General features: G+C 36.3%; 1 non-coding gene across 1 annotated transcript; it reads right to left on the bottom strand.

Annotated features, from left to right (window-relative positions):
- Positions 1–9,589: 9,589 nt before the first annotated feature.
- LOC123596628 lies at positions 9,590–9,713 on the bottom strand. The gene has a single exon (XR_006711784.1). It is a non-coding gene; the product is annotated as a small nucleolar RNA SNORD22 (small nucleolar RNA).
- Positions 9,714–10,401: the final 688 nt, after the last annotated feature.

The raw sequence follows: 10,401 nt of genomic DNA, 5'->3' as shown, positions 1-10,401 counted from the left end.
CCCCTAACTTATATAAGGTTGCAGTGGCATTTTATTTAACGTTTTGTTCATTCTGTCTTATTTGCCTTTTAGAAAATCAAAACTCGGGGTGCCTGGGTGGTTTAGTCCATTGAGCGTCCGACTTCAGCTCAGGCCGTGATCTCGCAGTCCGTGAGTTCGAGCCCCGTGTCAGGCTCTGTGCTGACAGCTCAGAGTCTGGAGCTTGTCTCAGATTCTGTGTCTCCCTCTCTCTGACCCTCCCCCATTCATGCTCTCTCTCTGTCTCAAAAATAAATAAGGGTTAAAAATTTTTTTTTTTAAAGAAAATCAAAACTCAAAAAAAAAAAAAAAACCCAACAAAGAAAACACTATTGATGTTATAAAAGTACAATATAAAACATTGCCTGGCCTTTTATACCTATGATATTACATGGATACACGAACTGAAGACACATCAAGCTGTATGCTTGTGGTTAGTGCGCTGTTAAGTTTAAATGGTTCAACAATTAACTACCCACTGTTACTGTTAATCAAAACATCCCATCAATAATAAATGCTTTAAATGAATAAGTGTTTATTATTTATTTAAAAGGTGCTAATTTACAGATAATGTTGCAAATGTGAAAGTTTGTCAACCTTAAATCGTAGCTGAAAACTTCTGTTCTGATATTTAAAAATGGGGTTAGCTATTACTGCTACTGTTAAAGACAGTTTAGTCTCAAAACATAGTATTTATTAGTACTGTCCTCCATTTACAATTTAGCATCAAATTTAGAATTATATCAATAACAGTTTTGTTAGGACATTACAATTTATGTAGACATGTATGTATATTTATATATATAGGCATGTATGTAGTAACAGCAAGTTATCTGTTACTTTGACATCATTGAGCAAGAGTTAAAAATAGGAGGTCATCAGTAAAAAATGAAATAAAAAATTAATAATAAATAAAAAGTAAATAAATGAAACAAAATAAATTGTTTCATGGTTGCCTTCAAATGGACTGCAACGTGCCGAAATTCTTCTGACTTTATTCTGTACACATTCTTTGTCTATGCTTTTTTATTTCTAATTTCCTTATCCCTCTTGACCTAGTTGACAAAATGCCTCCTTCTCAATTCAGAATAAGCTATTAGCTGATAAAAAAAAATAAAGTTTCCATATCACAGGATTAGGCAAAGTTTTATGCAAGATTAATTGTAGTTACTGTCATCAAATATCGCATCTGACAGGTCCCAGAGCTGGCTCTCTGAATTTAATGAGAAGGGTTCTCCAGTCTTTTATTGCAATTCATCGTGTATTCTATTTCTTTTAAAAAATATGATACCATACCTGTTGTTCCACTGTGTCTGGGTTTGTTTGGATGACTAATTTATTTTTGAAGTTAAACAAAAGTTATAATGATAGAAATCAAGAATGGTTTCTATAGAAAACAAATATGTCTAAAGGTAAATAAGATATAACCGTATACGTGCAATATAATGTTCTGTCCAAAACAGGAGCAACCTGAAGGCACTACAGGAGGCATTTTCCCAGGAAGAGCATTGCATGTCAGTGCAAATCAGGTCAGTTGCCAGCACAGCAGGAATTAACCTGCAGGAACCTCCCAGGCACCAGAATATTTCAGACCAGTTCAGTGTGTGTTATATGTGTTCTGTAGTTCTATATATTACCCCAAGTGGAAAGAAAAGTATTTCCTCCTCACTTCTGTAGTTTCATGAATCAGCTGGGTTCTGGTGGCAGTGATATATATATATATATATTTTTAAGAACAAACGTAAGCCTTTTTTTTCTTTTCTTAAAAAATATTTTCTTGAGGTAATTGTAAGTAATATCCTGGCAGATTCATTATAGCAGTCTACTTTCCATACCTATTTCTCTGTGTCATTTTTTCTTTAGATTTTTTTTCCTAGACAACACTGTAACCATATGTTACAAATACATAGCAGCACAGTACAAAGACAATAGTTGCAGGCATTTTTACATTTGTGGAGAGAGAGCTTATTATTATAAGATGGGTCATGAGAGAAATGAGAATAAAACAACCAAAAAAAAAGTGAGGGAGGTGGGCACGTAACAAAGTCTCCCACTGAATATTTGTTGGGTCATTCATAGCTTTAGCACAAGGACACAGCATGTGCTTAGTGTATATGGATAAGTCTAACATATTTATTGTCTATTTGTGACATAACATATCACCACAAACTTAGTGGCTTAGTATAACACAACTTTATTATCTTACATTTGGGGAGGTCAGCAACACAAAATTGGTATCATTGGGTTAAAACCAAGGGACTGGCAGGGCTGCATTTGGGGGTGCTAGGGAAGAACCTATTTCCTTGACTTTTCTAGATCCTACATATTCCCCCTCATTCCTTGACTTGTGTCTTTTCATCTTAAAAGGAACCAGTCGCTAATGACAACAATACTCTGAATCTAACACTTCTTTCTTCGTCTTCCATATGTAAAAGGGCCTGGTGGTCACAGTGGGTCCACTCAGATAATTCGGAATATTTTCCATCTCTTAAAATTAGGCAATTGTTAACTTTAGTCAATAAGTAAGCTAAATCCTTCCTTGTGGTGTAAAATAACATATTCACAGATTGCTGGAATTAGGATAGTGATATCTTTGGGGAACAAGTATTCTACCTATTCTATCATGTCAGTAATATTAGTAACCTCTAAATGTAGTCTTATATACATAGGAATTCATATAGTATCCATATAAAATCGAACACCAACAGGGCTGTGGCTTAAAACTGGCCAGGCTGGTGTATGAATGTATGTCTCACCTTCTCATTCTCCAACAAGAACAATTCTCTTTGAGCTCTCAGAAGACTAAATAGCTATAAATAAACACTGGAGACTCATTATGAGACGACAAATGCTTGGGAGACTCCTAAGGAAATGCTCTAGTTATATTTTCTGAGAACTACCGGGAGTCTCACATCAAAGACCTCAGACCTTAATCTCTTTCTCCAACTCATGTATTTATCACACACTCTCATTGAAACTGCCATCATGAAATGTGAGTTTGATCACATTGTACCTCATCTTAGTATGTATTCTAGGATTTTCATGGCTAATGCAGCTTTCTAGCTTGCTGCCACACCCCCATGTTCCTACTGTGCTGTTTGTGTTCTTGTACAGTTCACGCTTTTCCAAGCTTTTTGCTGTTGTCTTGCTCAGTTTATCTGTCTTCTCCTTTACAGAGCTCATTGTTTTCCTATTAAGCACATAGGTGTTGCTTAATAAAAGAAAATAACCTTGAGAAGCCACTTTACTCTTTTATTTTTTTGTAAAAAGGAAGTCAAGTCTTTACAATGTTTACAGGTATATTTAAACCCACTTTAAGAATCATTAAAGAGGCACCTGGGTGGCTCAGCTGGTTAAGCGTCTGACCTTGGCTCAGGTCATGATCTCATGGCTTGTGGGTTTGAGCCCCATGTCAGGTTCTGTGCTCACAGCTCTGAGCCTGGAGCCTGCTTTGGATTCTATGTCTCTGGCTCTCTCTGCACCTCCCCCACTTGTGCGTTCTCTCTCTCTCAAAAATAAATAAACATTAATTTTTTTTTTTTTTAAAAAGAATCAGTATGGGGCGCCTGGGTGGCTCAGTCGGTTAAGCGTCCAACTTCAGCTCAGGTCACGATCTCGCGGTTCGTGAGTTCGAGCCCCGCGTCTGGCTCTGGGCTGATGGCTCAGAGCCTGGAGCCTGTTTCCGATTCTGTGTCTCCCTCTGTCTCTGCCCCTCCCCCGTTCATGCTCTGTCTCTCTCTGTCCCAAAAATAAATAAACCTTAAAAAATAATTTTAATAAAAAAAATAAAAAAAGAATCAGTAAAAAAAATCAGGGTGAGAGCATCTTGGGTAATATTAACTATTAATATAGAAGAAAAATGTGGAAAAAAAGATAATTACAAAATGCTTATTCCAATATAGACATAATTTTCACTACATTTTTCTACATGTATGGGTGCCAATATACTACAAATAGAATACTATTTATAATAGTATTATAAATATTTAGTATATTTAGTATTTAGTATATTATTTAGTATACTAAAATTCTTATTAAAGTATACAGGTCCTAGAAAAGGTTTCAAATGAAAACTATTCTTGGTTGTGTTTTCCCCTCCTTATCCTAGAAAGGCTATGTTCAGTCACAATTCTGAGACAGCACTGTTCAGATTGCTACTTAAGAGAGAGCTGAAATACATAATTGTAGATACCTTTCAGGAAACAATTTCACTTAAATCTGTTTCTGAACAAAAGCCTTTTGATTTAGAACTTTTACTTTGTAAGGAGTGTACATATTTACTTCAAATTATATTTAAAAACTTAGTATGTGGCAATGAGAAAGAATGAAATATGGCCCTTTTAGCAACGTGGATGGAACTGGAGAGTGTGATACTAAGTGAAATAAACCATACAGAGAAAGACAGATACCATATGGTTTCACTCTTCTGTGGATCCTGAGAAACTTAACAGAAACCCATGGGGGAAGGGAAGGAAAAAAAAAAAAAAAAAAACAAGAGGTTAGAGTGGGAGAGAGCCAAAGCATAAGAGACTCTTAAAAACTGAGAACAAACTGAGGGTTGATGGGGGGAGGGAGGGAGGGGAGGGTGGGTGATGGGAATTGAGGAGGGCACCTTTTGGGATGAGCACTGGGTGTTGTATGGAAACCAATTTGATAATAAATTTCATATATTGAAAAAAAAACAAACTTAGGCACATCAGACCATTTGGAGAGCTTAAATTATATAAATACTTTACATAACGTACTATATATATATATATATATATATATATATATATATATGTATTCCAATGAATCCTCCATGAAATGTATTTTTATTTAAGAGCTTAATTCTCCTTATTATAAACAAGTGTAATTTTAATCGTAGATTTAAAACCTTTTAATTAAAAATAGTTGCTGATGAATCAACTCTTTAAAAGAGATCTCATAGAGGTCCACAAAATAATGGATTAATATCTATTAATATTCTAATGTGCATGTCACAAGGAAATACCAAAAAAAAATCTAGTTGTTCACTTTAATGACCCAATGTACTTTTCATGTTTTTAGGTTATAATAAGTGAAAACCCTTCCCTTCATGGGATATAATTTCTCAGATACTGACAGTCTTGAAATTATTTGAGAAATCATGACCTGTACCTGTGGCAATTATAGCTAAACCTAAGACACCTTCCTTTTACAGAAAAACAGCCTCTTTCAGATTTTATATCAGCTGATAAGAATTAGGTCAAATTATATGAAACAACAGGAATAATTTTATAAGGAGAAAAAGGATTGCTTTCATGAATCCACATCCAGACCTTGAAGTAATAAGAATGTTATTAAATAAAGACAAATTTCCAATAGTATTTCATTTGAGAAAATTATATTTCAGAAATGTAATTTTCGATTATTTAATTATCATCTCCTTTCTAGAAATCTTTCTGGGTATAAATCTATAATCCAACCTAAAATGAATATATTACAGTATCTTATTAAGATCATCAAAAGAAGACTGTTCTGCATGGTGTTCTAGAACCTAGGTCAGTGCTTCTCAATGTGTTTCTTAGACTTGTGAACTTTCTGTAAACTTATAGTTACCACAATGTGACAACATGACCAGTTGCGCCAGAATATAAACTGATTATGCCACTACATACGCTTCTGGTAGACTGTGATTCTAAAGATTCTTGCAACAATATTTCGCATCACAAATGGTGCTTCTCAGTGTGGCCTTGCCACTTCCCCATTGAGAAGTCATGTCATTTTCTCCGCCCCTTAGATCTGGGCTGGCCCTGTTGATCCATTCTGAGCAACAGACAGTGGTGGAGGTCATTCCCTATCACAATGGAGTCCAGGACTTAAAAAATCTGAAGCTTCAGACTTAGACTCTTGGAAGGGCCCTTCCCTGAAGCAACTGGAACACAAGAAGTCTAAAGACCCTAACACTATACCATACTATGGGGGAACAAAAGGTCACTAAAGCCACAGTGGTGGCAAAGAAGAGGAGATAAGAAAAGAGAAGAGGGGATAAAGGTGGAGAGGAGGGACAAAAAGGAGAGAGATGAGAAAAGATAAGGGAGCAGAGGAAAGAAGACAGTGGAGAGGAGAAGGGAAATGAGGATAGGGGAGGAGAGAGGCAAAGAGCCTGAGGGAGGGAGGTGGGGAAAAGAGATAAGGGGATAGGGGAGGGGGAGGGGAGAAGGGGTGAGGAGAAGGGATTATCTGAATTAGAAGGGATTATCTGTTTCTCCTACCAGAACCATAAGATCATCTATGGATCAATGTACTTTGATCAATGCCAGCACAGAGTAGGTGCTCAAAATTATCTTGTGAATGAATAAGTGGATGAATGAATGAATGAATGAATCAGTGAAGCTGATGTTAAATTTAAGAATCCTTTTTTTTTTAATTTTTATTATTATTTTTTTAACGTTTATTTATTTTTGAGACAGAGAGAGACAGAGCATGAACAGGGGAGGGGCAGGGAAAGAGGGAGACACAGAATCTGAAGCAGGCTCCAGGCTCTGAGCCATCAGCCCAGAGCCCGACGCAGGGCTCGAACTCACGGACCGCGAGATCGTGACCTGGCTGAAGTCGGACGCTTAACTGACTGAGCCACCCAGGCGCCCCAAGAATCCCTGTCTTAAATTTAGCTAATTATATTAGCTCATTCAGTTTAATAATAATGAGAAAAATAAACATCTAGCAACATAGTTTTTAAAGTTAAAAATCTCATTTACATTCAGATTCTTAGGTAAGTCAGATGACGTGATTATTATTCTACAGAAGTAGAAAGTGAAAATCAGATTTTATGACGTGCACAATTTCAGTCATCTAGAAAAGATATGGAACTTAACAGTTTTCCCAGCAATAACACATTAAAACCAACCAAAATCACAACAGAGAAAATCTCCCCATTTCTGAAGGACATACTCTACATTACATACTTCATTTTTATATTCTCAAAACCCCATAAGGTAAAGATTATCAGCCTCATTATTTCCCCTAATTTAGAGTGTATCATATTAATGTTCAGGTATTTTAAGTAACACTCAAATTAAACAGTGAGAAGCCAAGACTTAATCACACACTGTCTGATTCATAACCAGTTAGTCCTCTCATTCCCAGCATCCTGTTTCTAAAGTCTCTGTCATTTCCAATATGATGTCACACCTCAGCTCAATACCATCTCCAAACTCAAAGTGAGAATAAATAAGTATTGTGATAGCTCTGTTTGAGTCTAATCTCATAGCATTGTTACCAAGTGAGAGGCAATAAGGCAGGGATGGAATATGTAGGCCTCCTCTTCACTTACTTAATAAATTGTGTGTTGGGGTCATATGGGGGGGATTGTGTTTCTTTGCTAGCCTTTAAGTTTGCTTTTATGAACAACAAAGGAATCTAGTGATTTACCTGTTTTTTCTTTCCCATAATGGTAATATAAACAAAACAAAACAGCAACTGAATTTATGCAATATTTTTTCAAAAATTTTATTTTTTTTTTTCTAATTTTTTTTTTAACATTTATTTATTTTTGAGACAGAGAGAAGCAGAGCATGAACGGGGGAGGGTCAGAGAGAGGGAGACACAGAATCTGAAACAGGCTCCAGGCTCTGAGCTGTCAGCACAGAGCCCGACGCGGGGCCCGAACTCACAGATCATGAGATCATGACCTGAGCCGAAGTCGGCCGTTCAACCAACTGAGCCACCCAGGCACCCCAATTTTATTTATTTTTGAGGGAGAGATAGAGCATGAGTTGGGGAGGGGCAAAGACAGAGGAAGACACAGAATCTGAAGCAGGCTCCAGGCTCTGAGCTGTCAGCACAGAGCCTGACATGGGGCTCGAACTCATGGACTGTGAGATTATGACCTGAGCCAAAGTTGGGTGTTTTACCACCTCAGCCACCCAGGATCCCCTGAACTTATCCAAATATTGATTGAAACCATTTTCTCTTCTGAGTCACCAATGAAATGGTGAAGGCTCATGATTTATTTATTCGGTTAAATTTTTGGCTTCCTTTAATGTGTTCAATATTGACACTTTGATATATCTATTGAAGATATAATCTAATTTTTGAATTTCTTATTGAGGGATCTCCTAGAAACTGGATATCCCTCTCAAAATCTTTTTACTGAGCAACCGAAGGATGCTATGGCATGGTTAGTGACACATAATTTCTCTGGAGATTTTCTGCTTCTTTGGCCATTTGTTTGATTTTGTGCCCAACAGTTGAGTTGTAGAATTAGCATTTTGGGGAGACTGGGTGGCTCAGTTGGTTAGGCATCTCACTTTTGATTTTGGCTCAGGTCATAATCTCATGGTTCATGAGATTGAGCCCCATGTCCGGCTCTAAGCTGACAGCATAGAGCCTGCTTCAGATTCTCTCTCTCCCTCTCTCTCTGCCCCTTCTCTGCTTGCATACATGCGTTCTCTCTCATTCTCTCTCTCTCTTTCTCTCAAAATAAATAAACATAAAAAAAAAACTTTAGAATTAGCATTCTGAAAACAAAGCTCTTTCTTAGGTATCATACTGACAGTATTGCCAGATGTATGGTAGCCGCATTGATCTCTGTCCACACCAAGTGCTATACTGAGTTTATTGCCTTCCTTCCGCTATGAGTGACAGCTGAAGTTACAGAAAAAGTACACACTCATCATCACCATAGAAGCTATTAGGAACCTATTTTTTTTTCATTTATATTTGTCATCAGGAAAATTATAATGTAAACTCTTTCCTTTCCTGGCTGCAGGACTCAAGGGATAGATATGCTAGAAATCAATATGCTATAACAAAGAGTTATTGTCATGAATAATCCCCATGGAGAAGCATCTTTATGATCCACACCAACTTGCTAGCCTCACTGCTCATAGGGTCCCCTGTGTGCCTCTGATTTTCCTTCTAGGATTTTATTACTACTTTTGTGTTCCTAACAAGTCATGAGAAATTATTATTTCTCTAACCTAAAGCTATTCTGCTCTACACAATTTACACCACTAGAGTGATTTTTCATAATCATATTTAAAGTAATTTGTGTCATTAAGTTCATTATCAGATACAAAGATAGATAAATGAGTAACCAAATCCTTGATTTTAATATCTTCTTTCAGCAAAAATGAAAAATTACCAGAAAATTCAGTTATTGTGTGGGAGTTGAAGTAAATGAGTAGTTGGTATTAATTTTAAAAAGATACAGATAGGTCAAACGTTCAAAAAACTTATTTTATGGCAACATATTCAAACTAACCTGGGACAGTATCAGAGGTAATTTGATATCATAAAACATGTGAGACAAACTGAGAAAATAGACTGTGTATAGGTAGTTGGGGCGGAGAGATGGAATAATATTACATCATAAGCCTTCAATATGTTCTTTTTTATTTGAAAGTTAAACTTCATTTGGAAAGGCTGAAATAATTACATGCTAATTTGAACAGCTAGGTTGTATGAGAAATGGCTTAAAACTTCCTTTTTGATATCCTCTGAGAGTTGGAATCCGTTATAATTGTCTTTCTTCAGATGGAAAAAAATGTAACTGCTTTTCAACGAGTGATTATTTCTCTTTTTCTTTTTGTCTAGAAATCCTATGGTTCCTCAGACAATTCCTTTTGTAACAAACTTTCCTCCTCTCTCCAGCCAGTTCCAGTGAGTTCACCTTTACAGGATCTGGGACTAGGACAGAAGGTATATCCTTGAACATTTCTTCACTGGGACTTCAACATGTTCTTAACATTTAGACAAAAGCTAGTATATATTACTATATACATGAACATATATGTATATATACATGCATATAGACACTAGTCATTTTTTGAAGTTTTTTCTTAAAGGTGGAACATGTTTAATTTTTTTTTAACATTTATTTATTTTTCAGAGACAGAAAGAGACAGAGCATGAGCAGAGAGGGGCAGAGAGAGAAAGGGAGCACAAAATCTGAAGCAGGCTCCAGCCTCCGAGCTGTCAGCACAGAGCCGGATGCGGGGCTTGAACTCACGGACTGTGAGATCATGACCTGATCCTATACCAGCCACTTAACTGACTGAACAAACCAGGCAGCCCTAAACATTACTCACTGTAATGAAGAATTAATTTTCAGTAAGAAAATAACTTAATTATTACCATATTTCATATTTATTGCTGACAATGTCGTATTTATTGCTGATGCAACCCACATGGCATCTTTGTCAATAATCTAAAAATATATACCTGGGTACAGCTACTGGTATTTCAACCTTCAGGCTTGGCAGAAACTAATTCCATTATAATCTAATACTACGTCAACTCTGGCAAATATACCATTAAGCTATAATAATCACAACTGATTTACCCAATTTCAAACTTAAAACTTCTACAAATATAATGTGTAGAAAATATGATTTCATGTTCTTGTCTTCACATTAA

Source organism: Leopardus geoffroyi, chromosome B1 (assembly GCF_018350155.1).
Source record: "Leopardus geoffroyi isolate Oge1 chromosome B1, O.geoffroyi_Oge1_pat1.0, whole genome shotgun sequence".
NCBI lineage: Eukaryota > Metazoa > Chordata > Mammalia > Carnivora > Felidae > Leopardus > Leopardus geoffroyi.
Note: the sequence above shows the minus strand (reverse complement) of the source record. Positions and strands in the feature narration are given on the sequence as shown.